Source organism: Galeopterus variegatus, unplaced genomic scaffold (genome assembly GCF_000696425.1).
Source record: "Galeopterus variegatus unplaced genomic scaffold, G_variegatus-3.0.2 Scaffold8583, whole genome shotgun sequence".
In the NCBI taxonomy this organism is placed as follows: Eukaryota; Metazoa; Chordata; class Mammalia; order Dermoptera; family Cynocephalidae; genus Galeopterus; species Galeopterus variegatus.
In genome coordinates this window covers 55,405-76,637 of record NW_007734694.1, presented here as the reverse complement: position 1 = coordinate 76,637, position 21,233 = coordinate 55,405, and the positions used below count along the sequence as shown (strand labels likewise).

At 40.3% G+C, this 21,233-nt stretch overlaps 1 protein-coding gene across 1 annotated transcript in view; it reads left to right on the top strand.

Annotated features, from left to right (window-relative positions):
* Nucleotides 1-12,549: 12,549 nt before the first annotated feature.
* LOC103608577 (leucine-rich repeat flightless-interacting protein 2-like) overlaps nt 12,550-21,233 on the top strand; it is a gene marked incomplete at its 3' end in the record, with an annotated part of 63,170 nt that continues 54,486 nt past the window's right edge. Inside the window, exons 1-2 of the mRNA XM_008592996.1 lie at nt 12,550-12,790; nt 14,191-14,262. The remainder of the gene's footprint in view (nt 12,791-14,190; nt 14,263-21,233) is intronic.

The window sequence follows — 21,233 nt, the reverse complement described above, 5'->3', positions numbered from 1 at the left end:
TACCTAATTTTATCATTTCTTTTATATTTTTTAGTTGGAAACATTTTATACAAAAAGACTTTTCCTTAATAATTCATTGGCTACATTGAAATACAATTAGTACAATAAAGGCAGAATATATGTTTGATTCTTCCCCTTTATTTACCAATTATCATTACCATATAATTAGTAACCATAGCAATTTCTATAGGTTTAGTAAATTTTTTCTTATCTTAGTATCATTACAAACTTGTGGATTTTTTTTTTTTTTTAAAGATGACCGTAAGGGGATCTTAACCCTTGACTTGGTGTTGTCAGCACCACGCTCACCCAGTGAGCAAACCAGCCATCCCTATACGGGATCCGAACCCACGGCCCTGGTGCTATCAGCACCTCACTCTCCTGAGTGAGCCACAGGCCGGCCCCAAACTTGTGGATTTTTACATCACTGATGTGACAGATAATTTAGGACATATTCTGTAGGCAATTATAAGCCGCCACAGGCAGTTCCCAATTTTCAAACATAAGGCATACCGGAAAATGTATGTAAAAACCAAACAATAAACTTACCTATATTAAGGAGGAGTCCTTTTCTTTTCTTTTTTTTTTTTTCCTTTTTGTCTTTTTTCATGACCGGTAACAGGATCGCAACCCTCGGTGTCACACCCGTACCGCGACCGGCAACGGGATCGCAACCCTTGGTGTTGCGCCCGCACCGTGCTCACTGGCAGACTGGTCTCTATATGGGATCCGAACCCTTGGCGGGAGTGCCGTCGCACTCCCAAGCGCCGCACTCTACCAAGTGCGCCACCGGGCCGGCCCGGGAGGAGTCCTTTTCTAAAGAACCAAAATGTAAGATCAAAATCTCTAAACATACCTATCTTTTAGGTGCAAACTTTATAATGAATATCTTTAGGATTCTGGACTTGTTCTCTGATTTCCTTCTTTTCCTTCATTCAGTTTATTGGCCTTTGTTTAAGGAATGTCTGGTTGTCTGATTGAGGCTAAAGATTCACTGCTTCTGGCACACCTAATAATGACTTCCATCTTTATGTCATTCATATTACATTTATAAAGCCTACATTTGATATAGCTACTATTTGCATCTGCATTTTCATAAAATGAGAGCAAATAAATGCCTAAATAATTGAATACTATTATGTGGACAACAATGGGGATGCTGCTCAGACTAAAGCAATGACTAACCATCAGTGATGCTGTGTGCGAGTTCAACATGCTTGTCAGCTGGCATTTGATGTGTTACAGGAGGTTTAGGCATTTTGACGGAGAATGCATGAAACTCTGTTATTGCCTGTGACTTACTGGATTGTTTCTGTCAGATTACTTGTTATATCTTCACCAGACAACTGGTTAGTTCTAGGAGGGCAGGAACCACATCTGTATGTTCATTTTACTCCTGGCATCTAGCACATGATTTTTTTTTTTTTTGGAATGAAAGAATAGATGATGTATGCAAGAGGAGAACAATCTACAATCATTTTGAGCAGTGAGAATCATAAATAGATCTATTTTTGTTCTGCATTTTGCATATTTTGACTCTGTGTTATTGGTATTTCTCTTAGTCAATTCAGGCTACTATAACAAAATAGCATAGACCTGGGCCGGCCCGGTGGCGCACTGCTACAGTGCGCCGCTTGGGAGCGCGGAGGCGCTCCCGCCGAGGGTTCGGATCCCACATACAGACCGGTTCCCGCTCACTGGCTGAGCGAGGTGCGGGCGCAGCACTGAGGTTTGCGATCCCGTTGCCGGTCCCGGTCCGGTACAGGCGCGACACTGAGGGTTGCGATCCGTTGCCGGACACAAAAAAAGACAAAAAAAAAAAAAAATAGCACAGACCAGGTGGCTTATAAACAACATAAATTTATTTCTCACAATTCTGGAGGCTGGGAAGTCTAAGATCAAGGTGTTGGCAGATTTAGTGTCTAGTGAGGGCCTGCTTCCTCGTAATTAGTGGTTTTCTCACTACAATCTCACATGGTGTAAGGGATGAAGGGTCTCTCTCAGGTCTCTTTTATAATGGCATTAATTCCGTTCATGAGGGTTCTGCCCCCATGACCTAATCACCCCCCAAAGGCCCCCATTTCCTCACACCATCACATTGGGAGTTAGAAATTCAACGTACGAGTTCTGGGAGTACACAAACATTCAGACCATAGTAGTAGTATAAACTATTTTTTTAAAAAACTAATTTATCTAATTACAGATGTAGTACATTTCATTTTGGAATATTTAGAAAATCAAAAAATAAAATAAAATAAAATCACTGATAATTCCATTCCTTAAGGCTACCATTTGGGTGTCTTTTCTAGTATTTTCCCATGTCTGTATAATATTAAACAAAATTGGTGTAGTGGATTGAATTATGTCCCCCCCAAACTCACTGAGGCTTGAATTGTCTCCCAAGTTTTATGTATTAGAAACTAAGCCCCCACTGTGACTGTTAAGAGGGTGGGATATCCTATTATGCTAATTGAAAGGTGGAGCCTTGAAGAGGTGATTGGATTGTAGGACTGTGCAGTGGTGAATGGATTAAAAATGGTGGTCGGGGAATGGTTCTGAGAGTCACTGTTGCCACCACCAGATGTGTTCACTGGACTTTGGACTTCCTGGCCTCTGAACCTGTAAGCAATAAATTTTGTTTTCTTTATAAAATACCCAGTTCCATGTATTTCCTTTTAAGCGACAGAAACGGACTAATACAAGGAGCCATCCCAAATTCCAGAATAATAGAGTCAACATTCTCTTTACACCAAAGTTATCCATTTTCTGTGGCAAATTTTGAACTGAAATGTTAAAAATGTTACATAAGGTAGGTCAAATATCATGTGGGGAAAATAACCTGTTAGTGTAAAAAGAAAAGGAAATGGTGAAGCTGAAAAGAAGCTGAAGAGAAAACAGACATATCTGTAGATAAATTTTCCTTTCATGATTCTACATTGTGTAAATATCCTTCTAGTAGAAGAACTTGAGCTGATTCATTGTCAGTTGCTTCTGCAGTGGTTTCCCAGGCATCCTAGTTAGCAGCCAGCCACCCTGCCCCAAGGGTAGTGAGGACAAATAAATGTTTCAGCTGGACTGACAAGAGAAAAGAATTATAAGAACAAGAAATTACCTGCAATACCAGATGGGAGTGTCCTGGATAGAGATGTGCTGAAATACTGACCCTTCCAGCTGGTTAACTTTTATACTTAGGCGTTTACTTTGTTTCACACCATCAATGACAAATGAATATATGACAGCCTAATTCAGGAAAAAATGCAGTATTGTGTACGGAACTGGAAGGGATTCAAAGTGAGTGCCATAACATTAGTAACTTCTTTTAAAAGCTTAAGGAAGGAACAACACTTAAGCCTTTACATTTCTTGTTGTAGCAGGTATTGTTTTTGACCATCAGTATCATTTCCTTATTTTGGTAACTACTCCAATTTGTCTCCTAGGAACCACTCCTATGGTCCATGCTCTTTGGGTGAACCAGAGGTGAAGCATATGACTCAAATTTGGCCAATTAAAGCACAGAATTTTCCTAGCTACAGTAATTTGTTAAGGGATGGGAAGGTGACTTTATTTATGAACTCTTTGTTGCTGGACTTGGACTGGGGTGGATGTAGAGCTGAAGTTGTTGGCAACTGTCTTGCCACCACATGAAGTCTAAGCATAAAGCCAATATGGAGGAGAACTGGCCTTATTCTTTTTTTTTTTTCTTTTGCAGAAGTCTCTCTTTTGTCTGACCTGACCTGAAATTGACATGAGTCATAATACACTAAAAAGTCTAACTCTCCCCTTCTTATTTTCACAGGTCAGCTGGAAGGGTCTAAATTAAATATTTAAAAGAAATTTGATACTTTATGAAAACAAAAGAAATGAAAAGCTGTATATTCGAATAGTTTACTTTATTTCATGAACACTGCAAATATCTTCTAGGATGGCATTGTAGTGTATAAAAAAGAATAGATCTTTTCTTAAAACACATATAATCTGCTTCAGAAGATAAAACCAACATTTAAAAAAAGGACAACAAAACCCAAAAACCCTTTAGAACACAAGTTCTAAATTTACATGCAGACAATAATGCATGTAAATAATCTGAATGGCAATGTAAAGTAACTGATAACTATCTACAAACAAAGTCAGCCTAGAACAAAAGCATGAGGAAGAGGCCTTAGGCTAAACTCTGAGTATTTCCATTTAACTGTCAAGACACTGGTCCTTATATTCCTAATTTTTAAGTGGATTCATGCATTTGTATTTCCTACCTGGATATTTCCTCTGAATTACCGACTTGTATATTCTTTTTTTTTTTCCTTTTTGTCTTTTTTACTGACTGGTAACAGGATCGCAACCCTCGGTGTTGCGCCCGCACCACGCTCAGCCAGTGAGCGGGAACCGGTCTCCACATGGGATCTGAACCCTCGGCGGGAACGCCACCGCGCTCCCAAGCGGTGCACTCTGCAGTGCGCCACCGGGCCGAGCCCCGACTTGTATATTCAATGGCCTACTTGACATCTCTGCTTAGATGTCTAACAGACATCTCAAACTCATCTTCTGCAAAAAAAAAAAAAGAAAAGAAAAAAAAAGTCTTCTTCCAAATGTGCTTGACCTACTACTCTGCCTTCCAAATTTCAGTTGATGGCAACCCCATCCTTTCAGTTGCTCAACCTTAAGCATTATCTTTTACTTTTCTCTTTTTCTCACATCTCAAATCCATTTCATAAGCAAATCTTGTTGGCTGTACATTCAAAATTTATTCACAATCTAATTATTGTGAATAGTCTAACTGGTCTTCCTGCTCTCACACTTGCTCCCCTAAGGTCTATTCACAACACAGCATCTAAAATAGTCCCCCATTATTTATTTATTTATTAATTAGTTTTTTGTTTTTTTTTTTTACATTCTAGGATGTTGTTGCAGAACAGTTGGGAGGGAGAGGGAGAGGGTAAATAGGAAGGAAATGTGATGGAAGAAGGAGGAAGGAGGAGGGGCAGGATTGTGGCTTGTGGCACCCCCCTCATTCCCACGGGGGGGGGTGGCTTCTAGCAGTGTCTTGGTCATTGCCGGGCTAGGTGCAGATGTCAAGGGTGTGTGGCAAAAGCCCTCGCTCCCCCACCCCAGCTGAGGAACCCAGGGCCCTTCTTGCTGTGGCTTGGTGGTTGTCCCTGGACTGGGTGCTTGTGTGAGCAGGCATCACCGAGACCCTTGGTCCCCCACCGCCCTGGCTTGGGAGAACCCAGGATGCTTCCTGCAGTGGCTCAATGATCATCGCTCGGCTGGTTGTGTGTGTTGGGGGGGCACCTTGGCCAAGGCCCTTGGCCACCCTTGGGACTGGCTTCAGGTGTTTTGGGGGCATTGCTAAGGCCCCCAGCCCTCCCCCCTTTCTGGCTTGGTAGCCACGGGGACTTCTGGTCCTTCTAGATTTTATAGGTGTTCTTTGGTGAAATGGGACCTTTACTACTTAATATCAAACTTTGTCTCTGGTTGTGGGTACTTTGTTTTTTCTTCCAGTTCTGTGTTGGATTATTTGCTGCTCCCACCAATTAAACTCTGTGCTGGAACTAATTTGTTGTCCTTTGCTTACTTCTAAAATGGGGGAACTTCCTGTGGGGCCAGTACTTGAGCTGTGTGGTTGAACTAAATTGCTGCTGATTCCCTAGGGAAGGCTTTTGTGCAACTTAGGTTTTAACGGTTGACTTTATAGGCACTTCCAGGTCTAGTAAAATCTGGTGCACCTGTATTGTGTCGAAACTCTAGTCTGGGCTTGAGTCTTTTCAGCAAACTGTACCCCATGCAATTCTATATTCCTGACCAGTCTCCTCTGAGTGGTCTTATGCTGATTGGGGGGCAGACCAGCTGTTGTTGCTGTGCCCTAGTGTTCCCCTAGTTGGCCCATCTCTCCCACAGCTCATGCTTGAAACACTTCCCATGGGATCGGCCATGCTCTGGTTCCTTGTGATGACTCACTGGTCTCTGAGTGGCTCCTTATTTTTGGTTGTTGTGGCTCCTTGCTCCTATATGGGTCCAAGGAAACCCTATTAGTGGTATTGCTGGCCTGGTGGCCACCAAGGCCCTCTTCTCCCCTGCTGCCCCTAAGCAACTTCACCCAAAGGGCACAGCTGCAGCTTTTGTCAGCTCTTACTCCATGTGCTCAGCAGCTCCAGCCTAGAAATGGCCAGGATTCGAAACAGTCTGAGTGGTTTTTTTCTTTCTTTTGTCATGGCTTCTCCCACCTTCATGTACTCTCTCCTCTTCCCCTAAGCTCTAGTGGCCCTGGCTTGGCTGTTGTTGCTTTTTTATAGTTGTAAATTGGTTGATTTGTGGGAGAGAATTAAGCTGGGAACAATCTATTCCACCATCTTGACCCCAAATCAGTTCCCCATTTTATTAGGAAAAATTTCAGACATATGGCAAAGAATTTCAGACATATGCAAGAATTTTACAGTGATCTTATCTATACCCACCACTTAGATTCTACCATTAACAGAACACTTCTTTTTAAAATGATAGATGTAGGGCTGGCCTGGTGGCGCACTGGAGAGTGTGCCATGCGGCGCTCCCGCCGAGGGTTCGGATCCCATGTGGAGACCGGTTCCCGCCCACTGGCTGAGCGCGGTGCGGGCGCAACACCGAGGGTTGCGATCCATTGCTGGTCCCCGGTACGGGCGCGACACCGAGGGTTGCGATCCCATTACCGGTCAGTAAAAAAGACAAAAAGGATAAAATGACAGATGTAGGGTTGACCAGTTAGCTCAGTTGGTTATAGCATGGTGTTATAACACCAAGGTCAAGGATTTGGATCCCCATACAGGCCAGCCAACACCACTATCAACAAAAAACCAAAAATGAAATGACAGATGTGTAGCTCCTCTGCTCAAAATCCTTCAATAGCTTAGTGCATTCAAAGAGGAGAAGCCAATTTCTTACCATGATCTGCAAGGCCTAGCATGATCTGGTCCTTATTACCATTTTATTTATTTATTTATTTTGGTGGCTGGCGGGTACAGAGATCTGAGGATCCAAACCTGTGACCTTGGTGTTACAAGACTGTGCTCTAACCCTATTACCATTCTTTCCTCTTGTCAATTACTCCTCAGGGCACTGTCCTCCTTGTTGCTCCTCAAGCTTGGGAAGTACACTCTTGCTTTAGGGGCTTTGTATTTGGTGTTCTTTAGCTTGGGATATTCTCTCCTAGGGACTTGCATTGTTTGCCTCTCTATTTCTTCAGATCTCTTCATTAGAGGTCTTCTCTGTCTCTTCCAAGTATTAAATTGAACTCTATGACATGAATGTCACAAAACCAAGTTGAACCAGATGAACCTAATGTCATTCTGAGATAAAAAATAATTTTTAAAAATCAGTTATTTCATATGGTTCAAGCTAATAAAATAGCAACTCCACCCTTTCATTCTTACCCTGTTCCAATATCCTTTACAGCACTATCATCTTCTGTACTATTTATATATTGTCTGTACATAAGATCCTCAAAGATAGGGAATTTGTCTGTTGTCCACTGCTGGTCCTCAGTGTGCAGAACAGTTATTTGGCCCATTGTAGATCCTCAGGACATATTTATCTAAATAATTAATTCTTCATATTGAATCCAGAGTGATCTTTAGAAAATACAAATTTGATTCACTGAAAATACAAATTCAGTCACTCTCACTGAAAACTCCCAATTGGCTTTCACTGATTTCAGAAGATAGAATTCTTACCAAAGCCTATAAGACCCTGCATGTTGGACCCTTACTTAGTTCTCTAGACTCATCTCACATTCTCTCTCATTTCAGTCCCTCTGCTGGTTCTATCATGAGGTCTACCTATGTTCTTCCTTGCTTTTCCTCCACTTCTGCATCGTTTATTCTGAGGCACTTTTAAATCTTGGCACATAAGCATCTCTTCCGAAGAAGCCATTTCTGACACCCCAGATTAGGTTGAGCCCCACTTCTTTTATGTCCTTATGGTAGCACATACCTACCCTGTTAGACTGTAATGTTACTTTTGTGAGATTGTCTCCCTTACCAGACAGAAAATTTCATGACAGAAAGAATCACAGCTTTCTTCTTGCTTCCCATTGGATCCCTAGCATTTAGGAAGTGTCTGGCACACACTAAGAGCTTAATTCTCATTTAAAAATATATATTAAGTGACCAGAAACTTTGAAATTCTAGCTTCTCAAGGGAAGAGATTCGGTTTTGTCACTGTGTTACTAGTGCCCAGGTATATAGCAGATGAATAAAAGTTTACTAAATAAGCCATGATATGGGAGCTGGTCTGTGGCTCACTTGGGAGAGTGTGGTGCTGATAACACCAAGGCCATGGGTTCAGATCCCTATATAGAGATGGCCAGTTAGCTCACTTGGGAGAGTGTGGTGCTGATAACACCAAGGCCATGGGTTCAGATCCCTATATAGAGATGGCCAGTTAGCTCACTTGGGAGAGTGTGGTGCTGATAACACCAAGGCCATGGGTTCAGATCCCTATATAGAGATGGCCAGTTAGCTCACTTGGGAGAGCATGGTGCTGTCAACACCAAGTCAAGGGTTAAGATCCCCTTACTGGTCATCTCTATAAAAAAAAAAAAAAGCCATGCTATTAAGGATATTTTATTACTCATTTATAATGAATATATAATGCATAAGAGCAATCACTTGATTATCTGTGGTTAGGTTCACACATAATTAAGACCTACACAAAGTCCCAAATTCTCCCCTCACCAAACTTCCTCACCATTAAGACAAAAGAAAGTAATTTACACTTTGTTTTTGCCTCTGTTTATTCTCTGGTGGAGTAAATGGTTAGTTGCTCTAGCTAAGAGAATCCATGTTAAACCAGAATTAGCCATAAGTGAGATTTTTGTATCCTAACCAAAAGACCATGGCATTCTTGAGATGTTTAGAAACTTTATTTTTCAGTCAAATGAGAAGCACTTGTATTCTTTTTCCTTTTACTTTGATAGCAATCTCTTTGAAAATATTTCAGTTGTCAGAGGATAAATTAAAATAGACACATACACAGGTTGTATAAATGAACAGGTTTATTAGGTCAGGATGACATAGAACAGAAAAAGCAAAAGCATAAGCAGAAAAAGCAAAAACATGACAAATGAATCACTTTCAACTGTGTTGATCCACAGAATTCTAAAATAAACTTGTAATTTGAAACAAGTACCATGGCAAGCTTAGGAGCTATTATTAACATCTGCTAATTTAGGAAAGGGAGAGGAGCCAAATCAAATATAATAGAAATGAATTACTGCAAAACGGTAATTTTTTGATATAACGAAACATAAAAAGTAAAAACATAAAGAAAACAGCATGGTGTTAATTTTCTAGTTTTAATAATGTATTATAGGTATGTAATATGGTATCAGTGGGAGAAACTGGGTGAATGGTACACACAGCCTCTCTGTACTATTTTTGCAACTTTTTGTGAGTCTATAATTATTTCTAAATAAAAAGGAAAAAAAATGACAGTAAGAAAAAACAGTAACTCTAGATAAAGAATTTTTAGAAAGAAAACTTAAAACAAACATACACAGTCTAAGACAGTTACATTGCCAGGTTTCTATAGGCTTATAAGTAGTTAACTAAAATTTAAAAAATGCTCCCAACATTCCCAACACACACACACACTTTACGAATACAAATATTAGGCTTTGAAAAGTGGCATCTATTTTCAATGCCTGAATTAATGATATTTCCAGATGTGTAAAAAGTGAAACATAGTATCATGTTTGCAGAAGACAACTTAATTTTGTGAAAACCACAAAAATGAGTATTTGCTCTTAAGAAAGGAAAAATTTTATCTCTTGGCATTATCAAAGAAAAATGTGAAGGATTTTTTATGAAAGGATCAAAAATGTACAAATCCTACCACCTCATCCCCCAAAACTGTACACTTGCAAAGTTTTTTTTTTCTTTTTCTTTTTTAAAGATGACCGGTAAGGGGATCTTAACCCTTGACTTGGTGTTGTCAGCACCATGATCACCCAGTGAGCTAACTGGCCATTCCTATATGGGATCCGAAACCGGGGCCTTGGTGTTATCAGCACCACACTCTCCCGAGTGAGCCATGGGCGGCCCCAAAATTTTCTTTCATTAATATTAATACATCCCCAGAGCAGCCAGCCCACAAAGACCTGGGGGCATCCACATGTCAGAATATTCTTTTTTTTTTGTCTTTTGTCTTTTTCCGTGTCCGGCAACGGATCGCAACCCTCAGTGTTGCCCCCGTACTGGACCGGGGATCGGCAACGGGATTGCAACCCTCGGTGTTGCTCCCGCGCCTCGCTCAGCCAGTGAGCGGGAACCGGTCTGTATGTGGGATCCGAACCCTCGGGCGGGAGTGCCGCCACGCTTCCCAAGCCGCGCACTTATCCAGTGCGCCACCGGGCCGGCCCCACATGTCAGAATATTCTGTATAGATCTGGGAACACATACTTTGAGCAGGAAGAAATCACTTCGTGCAGGGAAATACTGCGCATCAAATAACTCAGGGTGATTGCATTTAGTCAGGACCCTGTTGGCAGTGACACAATGTTAGCATCATACTTTATAACATTCTTGGCAGCATTCAAATAACATATGACATTATAAACTCTTAAAACAAGTGGAGTAATTTTTTTTTTTTTTTTTTTTTTTTGCCAAATAGATGGCAAATTTTCCATAAGGGAAAAGTAAAAAAACAGAGAAGTTCCTTAACTGCCCCATATCACTCTACTTTAAAGTATATTTTCATAGTAAAAATTTCTAAAACCAATATAGAATTTTGCTTTGCTGAATACTCCATTTATTTTTCCCTTTTAAATATTAAAGCACAGCAGCATAGTGTAAAGAAAAAGGGGAATTAGGGTTAGATAGTCCTGAGTTCAAATTTTGGCTCTTCCAGCTGCTAGTTTTGTTACCTTAGGCAAGTCACAATCTGTCCAACCTCAATGTCTTTGTTACTAAAATGGGTATAATAATATCTATATCTCAAGGTTAGTCCTGTTACTGGAAGGGATAATATATTTAAGTGCCTAGCACAATTCTGTGTAAACAGTGGGCACTCAATAAGCTTTACCTCCCTTCCAGTTTTCCCAAAAAGACGTTGCAAAATATTTCTCTTTATTAGTTTGATGTGAGCCAAAACAAGTGGCTAAGGAGAAAAATAAAAAGGGCAAGAGAATCTAACTTAATATTACCCAATCTTTCCATTAATCACGCAGTTAATATTTAATAAACATTGAGCTTGTTGGTATTATTCAGGTAACACATTAGTACCTGAATAGATTCTCTCCCTTGCAAGTCAGCTTTTTATCTTCAACTGATTTAGCAAAAGACGTCATTAATCCTTTCATTCAGATCATAACACAGTACGATCTATGGGGAAGATCAAGCTCTTGAGCTCAGGTAAGAATAATAGTTTTATTTACTCCATGGACCTGAGAAAAGTAGTGAAACACAAAGAGAAACAGTGTCTCTTGAATCTCCCGTGTTAGTGCTAAAGCAACAGCCCCCATGAACTCTGAGAGAGAGCAAGGCTTCTGAAATCGCAGAGGGAGTAGGCAGCGCAGAAACAGCTCTTAGATTTAGAGTCAGGCTCTTAACATGGAATCTATGGGCTTATTCAGGGGGTTCTGGAATCTATAGTCCCTGTATGTAAAGTTGTATCTATGTGTATTTCGTGCCTTTTTAGATAGGAGGCTGCTCAACTATCACTTCCTTCCCGAGGTTTTCTTTAGACATCCTATCCGGCCCAATAGGCCTCGCTCACAAAATCTTTCTCATCCCTGTTTCCTGCCGAGCCTTACAACAATCTGTCATTACCTCGTTTGTTTAAGCCGGTCTACTCCATTAGAAAGTAAGCTTCTCAAGAGCAGGACTCTGGTCTTTCCCCAGTGCCTTGAACCTGGTGGGCCTCGATAGCTACTTCTGGAATTAATGACAGGTCCGTGTCTATCAGATTTTTAACGGACTCAACCCTCCCTCTTTATATCCCCCCTCCTCCAAGCATTCTTCTCTGGAAATCATTTTAAAATCATGTGTTTTCACTTAGGAAACAAAGCTTTTAGCATTTCACCCACACCCAATCTCGCACACTCTTCTTACAGTCGAAGCGCCACCCCGGCCCACTTACCCAAGCCCAGGCTTAGAGGGAACCAGGGCAGGTGTCGCCGTGAACCTGCACACGTATCGATTCATACATATTACGGGCCCTGGTCCTGGGGTCAGAGAGGATGGGCAGGAACCTTGGGCCCAGAGGAACCTCCCACTAGGCCGCTCCGGGCTCCGCCCTACCGGCGACCGCGGCCACGCCCCGCCGTTCTCTCCCCCGCGGGGCCCCAGCAGCTCGCTGGGGCACAGCAGGGAGGCAAGCGCATCGCCGCATGGGGAATCTCACCGGCCAACCCGCCGGCAGCAGCTCTTGAGGAAGAGACCAGGGAGTTTCGCTTGGCTGGGTTCAAGCCCGGCCCGCGCCACTCCTGGGCCGCCGCGGCCACAATCACTTCCGGGTGAGCGGGTCACCGACCCCGTGGCCCCGCCCCTCTGTCGCCGCCTCCGCCTGCCGCTACGGCTGCGGCTCCTCCCGGGGGCCGGTTCCCGCTGTCTCAGCCGGGGCGCGGAGAGCACAGCGGATCGACTGACTGGCCGGTTGCTGGCGCTGGGAGCCGCCGCGTCCAGGCCGGCTCGACTGGCCGGGGACTCGAGACCGAGTCGGTCCGCCGCGCCCGGCGCCCTTCGTCTCTCGCCCCGGCGGGCGAGCTGTGCTCCGGCCCTTCCCAAGTTGCGCCGCAGCCACAGCCCACGGCCAGAGATAGGTAAGGGCCGCTTCTTCCGCCGGCCTGGTGGGAGCGGGGAGCTGGGAGCCCCCTTTCTGGCCTCCGCAGCCCCTTGAGATCCGCGCCGCGGCTGACCCCTTGCTGGGGGCCGGGGGCTCCCGGGCCGGGGTCGTCCCCTGCCTTTCGCGTTCTCGGGCATCACGCGTGATTCCTAAAGCTCACCCTTCCTCCGCGCGGGGGGAAGGTGTTACTCCCATTGCAGAAGAAATTAAGTTGGGCAACCGTCCCTCTGTTTCGGGTGTCCGAGGGTCCTTCTGCCTCTCCCGAGACGCCACACTCCCTTCGGTTCTGTCCCGTAACGAGCAGTCCAGGGAACGGTGTCAGGCGGGTGGAGGGCGTAGCATTTTTAAGGGATTTTTTCCCTCCTCCCTCCTTGACTCGAACTGCAGCGCGGGCTTAACAGGCGCTTGCTAGGAGGGTCAGGGTTAATGCTTTACTAATATGAGTTGTTATTCACACTCAGATTGTTAAATTATATAGCTTTGCTGTGGATATCCAGCAGGAAGCAGGAGGACCTAAGAAAACTCGCTTTTTCTTTCTTAGAGGGAAAAAAGTTGAAGTGTTTACTCTACTTTTTCCATCGTGGGAAATACAAATATCAGGCTGCTGAGACATGGCTAGGGAAGTATTGTATCCTAAACTTTAACTGTACTTTGTAGCTCGTTTTCTTTGAGTTTCCATTTAATGACTCAGCACTCCTGCCTTAAGCAGTAGGTTAATTGACTAAAAGAGATATTGGAGGATAACTGTTAATTTTTTATGTTATCACAATGGGAAGAGAATGTGGGTGCAGTGATGGAACGAGAGAGATGGAGAACAGGGTAGGGGTGGATAACTTCTTAATCAGTGTTTAAAATGACATTATTTTTTTCAAGATAACATTTTCTTTTGGGGATGAATCTATGAGAAGGTGCAGTTGTTGGAGAATGCAAAGTGTTGCAGATGGAGTTCGTTAGCAGGGATTCCAAGTTTGCTGTGGTTTGGAAGTCTTGCAGAATTAACCCTGTTTAACCAACATCATGCTGTTTAACAAATACAGAGATGATGACCTAGTATTATACTCATGTAGAATAAGAATTTCGGAAAGTGTGATTCATTTAGGAAGTTAGGTCACTCACTTTGTGAATCATTGATATGGATCTTAAAATCGAAATAGAGGAAAGCTAAGTTTGTTTCTGCCTGTTTAATTAGAAGCCTTTGCTCATTTTATAGGAAGTGTTGTATTATGCTTTCTTTTGTCATGTTTGTTGCTGGATATTTATCATCATGAAGTGTGGTAAGGAAAAAAATTGAAGTTTTGCAGAATGGTTGGATTTAGAATAGTTCGTTCCTAAGTGGATTGTTGTGATTTTACACCCCCCCCCCTTTTTTTTTGCCAGATTTGGAAAGATAAATGAAGGAGTCTAGAAGCAAAATCAATGTCAGTGGAAAGAAGAGCTACCATCACTAAGGTACGAAAAAGTTCACTGAAAGAATTTACACTATACAAAGTAGTCTTTTGAGTGGGAAGCCTCACCCGTTTTTGTGATTCTGTTCTTAAAAATGTGGAATGAGACTAACTATACTGTTCTTATTTAAGATCTATTATAGAAGAAAGTGTGTATTAAAGTTGTGATTTATTGGAATGGCTTCATTTTAAACTTGAAATAACTATTGCTGAAATGTAATTTGATCATTTTTGGCTTTCAAAATGTTGTTAGGCAAAATATCTTTGAAATCACAGAGTTGTTGATACTCTTAGCTTCGTTTTTCTTTTTCTTCTTTTTTGAATTCAGTTTATTTTACTTTGATCACTTTTAAAGAACGTTAGTTCTAAAGTAGTGGCAAGTTTATCCTGTTGGTCTTTCTTAACAAATTCCTTTAATTCTTTGACTTGGATACCTTTTTTACTTGGATATCCATTCTTATATGTTGCTTTTGATTTTTGTCCAGCTAGTAGTGACTTAAGAGTTTCAGTTCCCTGTGAACAGAGATTGTCTTTTGGAAAAATCCCTTGTGAAACCCACCATAATTGACAGTCTTGATAGGTAAATATGAAAAGGAAACCTTCCTAGGTCAGGATTTAAGCATCTCCATAATGAAGAAAAAGTGATATGGAAGATATACAGTATTTGGCAAAGTATCTCTCTCTCAAAACAAAAACATCTTTACTAGAAATGAATTTAGCAAGAGGGAGGGAGCAATTTCTTGCACAGCTCTTTGTGAATTGTTTACCATGTTCCTGGTGTGAAAGGGAACAGAGTTGTTGATGTATAGAAAAAAAAAGAAAAATTCTCCTTACAGTGTGCTGGGAATGTTGATGAGGATCGCTTAAAAAGAAAATTCTTCTTTCCTTAACTTAGCACCTACGAAATAGGGGCCAGCCGCCTACAAAATAGTGTCCAAGTCATAGCCTTTTCCTTTTAGGTAGTTGCTTTCTCTCTGGAGAATCTGAATGGAGAAATGGTCCCTTAACTGAGAAAATTACTACCTTATCCAGTTTCCAAATAAAGAATAAACTTTGTGACCATCATTCAAAACCGAACTTTTAAAACTTTAGAAGGAAGAAATTGAGCAAAATTTGTCTTAAGTAAAATAACTTAGTGTTTGTCCATTTCTCTAAGGTAATAAATAGATAGGACACCTTTGGAAATGATTTTTTGGTGTTGCATATTGCACTTTTACTTTTAAAACTCTGCGGATTACAATAAAATAGAGTAGATTTAAAAGGAATCAAACACTAGGCTAAAAACTGGGTTTATCCTATGTTATACTTTTTAATTTGTTCTGTTATTTATTTATTTTGGTGGGGAGGGCCGAGAAAACTCTATTTCTTGGAGAAATTCTGAGACTCGCTGCATGTGTATGCTTTTGTTTTAGTTTAGTGGTAGGAAGAGCAGTAGATAAAAGTAGAGGTGGTTAGGAAGGGGGAAAAATGGTATACAAAGAAAGATAAAGCTTACTTCATGGGTTCAATAGATGTTTGTGGGACTTTCTAAAATTGATACAACATTTAAAAAGAAAATGTTACATGATGAAAATGAAGTCTTTCTACCACAAACTCCCAGCCTTTCCTTTCCCCATCCTTTAATCCAAGCAACCACTGTCAATGGTTTCATGTATATCCTCTTCAAATTTTATATTACATATACAGTTACATACATTTAAGAGAAATATCCTGTACCCTTCATTTTTACCCTCGATATATCTTACAGATCTTTCTATATTAGCACGTATGTCAATCTCATTTGTTTTTAAAAGACTGGATGTCCTGCCTAGTGTAGATGAACCATAATTTATTCATTTTTCATAATTTATTTTATCACTCCCTACATTTAGGTTGTTTTTTCTCCTTACACAGACACTGCTATAATGAACAACTTGTATATAAGGCTTTACACTGGTTCAGAAGTATGTATATGGGATGTATTTCCGAAAGTGTGACTGTAAGTTTGGAACTTAAGTAGTGAAAATTTAAAATTTTATTTCAATTCTATATTGGGCTTTATTTTATAATAGAAGTGAACTTCTTTCTTAGGCATGCAGAAGGAGAAAGGAGCACTTATTTACTTTGTATTCTTTATCCATCTCTCCATTAAAAAAATAATTGCAAATGTATTTTATAAAGCAATTTAAAACATTTTAGAGTGTCAGGTGGTTAATTTTATTTGTGCTGGTAAGAGTTGAAATACTGTGGTTTGAAGACTGGTGCTGTCATATGTAAACCATTTATGTTTCCTAATAGTGAAATAGCTACATCTTGTAGTAGGTTGATTGTTTCAGAATTTTATGACCAATTGCAATTGAAAACATTGTATATCATTTAACTTCTTGCCCTGCTGAAGTCTGCTACTATATTTTTAGTCACAAGAGAAATTAATAGCCCACCTTCCCTCTTCTTTTACCTTCCACATCCTAGTCTATTCACTGTAAAATAAACCTCTGTGGAGCTTTAGATCCAAAAATCCTTTTGCACACCTGAGTGCTACTGATAGATTAATTCTCAAGGCAGGAAGTAGGTATTCAGTATAAGGGAGGTTTAAATTTTTAATTTCAATGTTATAGGGGTCACTCCTGGCCAGGAAGAGGTTCAGGATTCTTTGTACTTTTGAAATGAGAGAGATTAGAGAAAAAAAAAAAAAAATGAAGTGTTGAGGGGCTAAAGTATGATGAAGTTGGAACTGGTGAGTGACATTTTCCTTGGCTGGTGTCCAGGGTCTATTTTGAGGCCTTGTCAAAGCTCGCCTACCACATAACTGTAATCTGGCCTGGCCCTGCTGCAAGTCAGGAAGACCTGTGGTTTAGGAAAAGTGGCAACCACAGCAGAGGGAGTTATAAAGGGCATTTGCCTTCAGAAGATGAGGGCTAAGTTCTGGGGTGAAAAATCTGCATATATATCTAGGAACCAAGTTTTTGTCTTCCTTTTTTTTGGAGGATGATTAAGGAAAACAAAGGAGGGAAGTTTTTTAGAAAAATGTGAAAATGTGTACAATGAGGAGCACAGGATTATACCAGCATTGATGTTAGGTTCTGGTTATATGAGAGTGTTTGCTAAGCCTCAGTCAAATGTTTTACAACAGGAGAAAAACATTACTGTTAGTGGTATAGGGAGGCCATCCCCCTTGATAAATAGCAGTCCAATTCAGGGACCTTTACACTTGTCACTGGGATCAAAAAGACTCTTAGAATGATGGGATTTTTTTATAGGATTATTTTGAGTTCAGACAGATAAGTTAGCGTCTTCCCAAATTCTCACTTTGTTTTTCCCAAAGAACTTTGTAGTATCATGTACAGCATCATTAATTATAACTTTATTTTTTAAATTTTTTTTTTAATTGCAGCATAATTGGTTATATGGATTTGTGAGGTACAACTTTTTTTATTACCAGATGCTATCTCCCAGCATAGTTGTCTCCTTGTACCATACAGTATCTCATGAAAACCTTGATATTTTCTGTACTTAGTGAATGAAATGTTTGAGATTAAAGTTCTTTAACTTATGTCACCTCTTGGGCTGGATAGCTGTAAAAGAACTTAGTGTTCCACCCTTTGACCAAGGTTCATGTCACCGTATTTAACTGCAGCTTTGTATTACAGTCAAGGTTGTTTGAAGAATTGGCATACAGACTTAATTTGCAAATGCAAGCCTGAAGATGGTTTCTTTTTCTTTTGCTATAGATTGGGTTGTGACTTCAGGAAATCTAGTTGTTCCTTGCCCTCAGAAATTTGGATTGTTAGCATTTTTTTTTTTTTTTAAAAGATGACCGGTAAGGGGATCTTAACCCTTGACTTGGTGTTATCAGCACCACGCCCAGCCAGTGAGCGAACTGGCCATCCCTATATGGGATCCGAACCCGGGGCCTTGGTGTTCTCAGCACCGCACTCTCCCGAGTGAGCCACTGGGCCGGCCCTGGATTGTTAGCATTTTATGGTAACGATAATGATGATGGTGATGTATTTAGGATTCATTGTGAGGATAAAAAATAAACTGTAGTGGTTTTTTCTTCCTTATTCCTACTATCTGGTTTATTCCTATTATCCGTTCTTTGTCTCAGCCTTCTCTTTCTCTCCCCCCCACACCCCCACCCCCAAAAATGCAAGGGTGGAAAAGAACAGAAGAAGAGACAGTGGTAAAGAAGTTAGGAAAAGCCTTGCAGTGCATATCAGGGTATTTTTACTTAAAGAATCATAGTTCTTTTTACATTGCTTTCATTTTGAACCCTGTATGTCTTAGTGTTCCTTCATTAAAAACAAATTTTGTTGCTTTAGGAAACAAATTTAATTTTTAAGTTACTTGTTCTGAGCACTTTGCTGTTCTATTTGTTATTCGTTATATATAACATCCGCACTTTTCTAAGGAGAAACATTTTAACAAGTAGGAGCAATCTTATGACTTTGTTTTATAAGTTAAATAGTGTATACTATATGCAGAGTATATTAAAATATTTATTTTCCTGTTAAATGGTTTAAATTATTTATATATAACAAAAAACAGCACAATTAGTAAGCATGCATGTTTATATTCTTAAAAATTTCAGTATTTCAGTTAAGTGACCCAGGGATAATAGGACTAAAGGTAGAGAAAGATTTTAGTTTTATATTAAATGTTTTTTTCCCTTGTCATGGATGATGTTGTATCTAGGTGGAAAGCTAAAGAAATGAGAAGGTCATTGTGCTCCTTGTCTTGCCAAACTCATCCTTTGCAATTCATCTAAAGTTTTTTGTTTTTTAATTGTGGTAAAATATGGGTAATATGAAATTTACCATGTTGACCTTTCTCTTTCATTTTTTTTTTTATTGTGGTGAAATATACATAACATTAAAGGAACCATTTTAAGTGTTTGATTCAGTGGCATTAAGTACGTCCACATTGTTGTGCAGCCATCACCACCATCCATCTGCAGAACTTTTTCATCATCTCACACAGCAGCTCTGATGCCTAAATAACTCCTCACTCATCATAGCCCTTGGTAACCACTGTTCTAAATTTTGTCTCTGTGAACTTGACTTTTCTAGGTACCTCATACACAGGGAATCACGTAATATTTGTCTTCTGTGTCTGGCTTATTTTACTTAGCATAATATCTTCAATGTTCATCAATGCTGTAGCGTAAATCAGAAATTCATTCCTTTTGTAGGCTGAGTAATATTCCATTGTATGTATATACTACACTGTTTATCCAGTCATCCATTGATGGACATTTGGGTTGTTTCCATCTTTTGGCTATTGTGAATAATGCTGCTATGAACATGGGTGTACAAGTACCTGTTCGAGTCCCAGCTTCAGTTCTTTAATGTATATACCCAGAAGTAGAATTGCTGGGTCATAGAGTAATTCTATGTCTGATTTTTTGAGGAACCACCATACTGTTTTCCACAGCAGCTATACCATTTTACATTCCCACCAGTAGTGCACAATTTCCAATTTCTCCACATCCTCGCCAACAATTATTTTGTTTTCTTTTAAAAATTTTTTTATTGTTATTTTTTTTTTTTTTGTCTTTTTTCGTGTCCGGCAACGGATCGCAACCCTCAGTGTCGCGCCCGTACTGGATCGGGACCGGCAACGGGATCGCAACCCTCAGTGTTGCACCCGCACCTCGCTCAGCCAGTGAGCGGGAACCGGTCTGTATGTGGGATCCGAACCCTCGGCGGGAGCGCCGCCGCGCTTCCCAAGCGGCGCACTATAGCAGTGCGCCACGAGGCCGGCCCCTATTATTGTTATTTTTAATAAAAGCCACCCTAATGGGTGTGAGGTGGTATTTCATTGTGATTTTGATTTGCATTTCCCAGTGATATGTAATGTTGAGCATCTTTTTGTGTCCTTTTTGGCCATTTGGATATCTTCTTTGGAAAGTAGCTATTTATGTCATTTGCCCATCTTTCACTCGTTTTTTTGTTTGTTATTGTTGAGTTGTAGAAGTTCTTTCTATATTCTAGATATCAATCTCTTATTGGCTATATGATTTGCAAATATTTTCTCCTATTCCGTGGGTTGCCTTTTTACTTAGATGATAGTGTACTTTGATACACAAAGTTTTTAATTTTGATGAAATACAACTTACATATTTTTTTATTTATTTTTATTTTTATTTTTTTTAAAGATGACCGGTAATGAGATCTTAACCCTTGACTTGGTGGTGTCAGCACCATGCTCAGCCAGTGAGCAAACCGGCCATCCCAATATGGGATCCGAACCCGGGGCCTTGGTGTTATCAGCACCACACTCTTCCGAGTGAGCCACGGGCTGGCCCCATATTTTTTCTTTTGTTGCCTGTGCTTTTTGGTATCATGACCAAGAAATCATTTCCAAATTCAGTGTCATGAAGCTTTTCCTGTATGTTTTCTTCTAAGAGTTTTATAGTTTTAGCTCATGTGTTCAGTTCTTTGATCCACTTTGAGTTTACTTTTGTATATGGCATAAGGTAAGGGTCCAGATTTATTCTTCTGAATGTGGATGTCCAGTTTTCCCAGAGCCATTTGTTGAAAAGACTGTCCATTCTCCATTGATTGATCTTGGTACTCTCATTGGAAATCATTTGACTGTATATGTGAGGATTTATTTCTAGGCTGTCTATTATATTCTTTTGGTTTATATACCTGTCTTTATGCCAGTAACTCACTGTTTTGATTACTGTGTTGTTTTGTGGTAAGTTTTGAAATCAGGAAGTATGAGTCTTCCAACTTTTTCTTTTTTTTTTTTTTTTCAAGATTGTTTTGGCCGTTTGCAGTCCCTTGCTTGAGATTCCATATGAATTTTAATTTTAGTATGGGTTTTTCTATTTCTACAAAAAAAAAATGTCATTGGGATTTTGATAGGAATTGCATTGAATCTGTAGATTGTTTAATAAGTAGTATTGACATTTTAACAGTATTAAGTCTTCCAATCCATTAACATGGGATGTCTTTTATTTTTTTCTCCTTAATTTCTTTCAGTAATGTT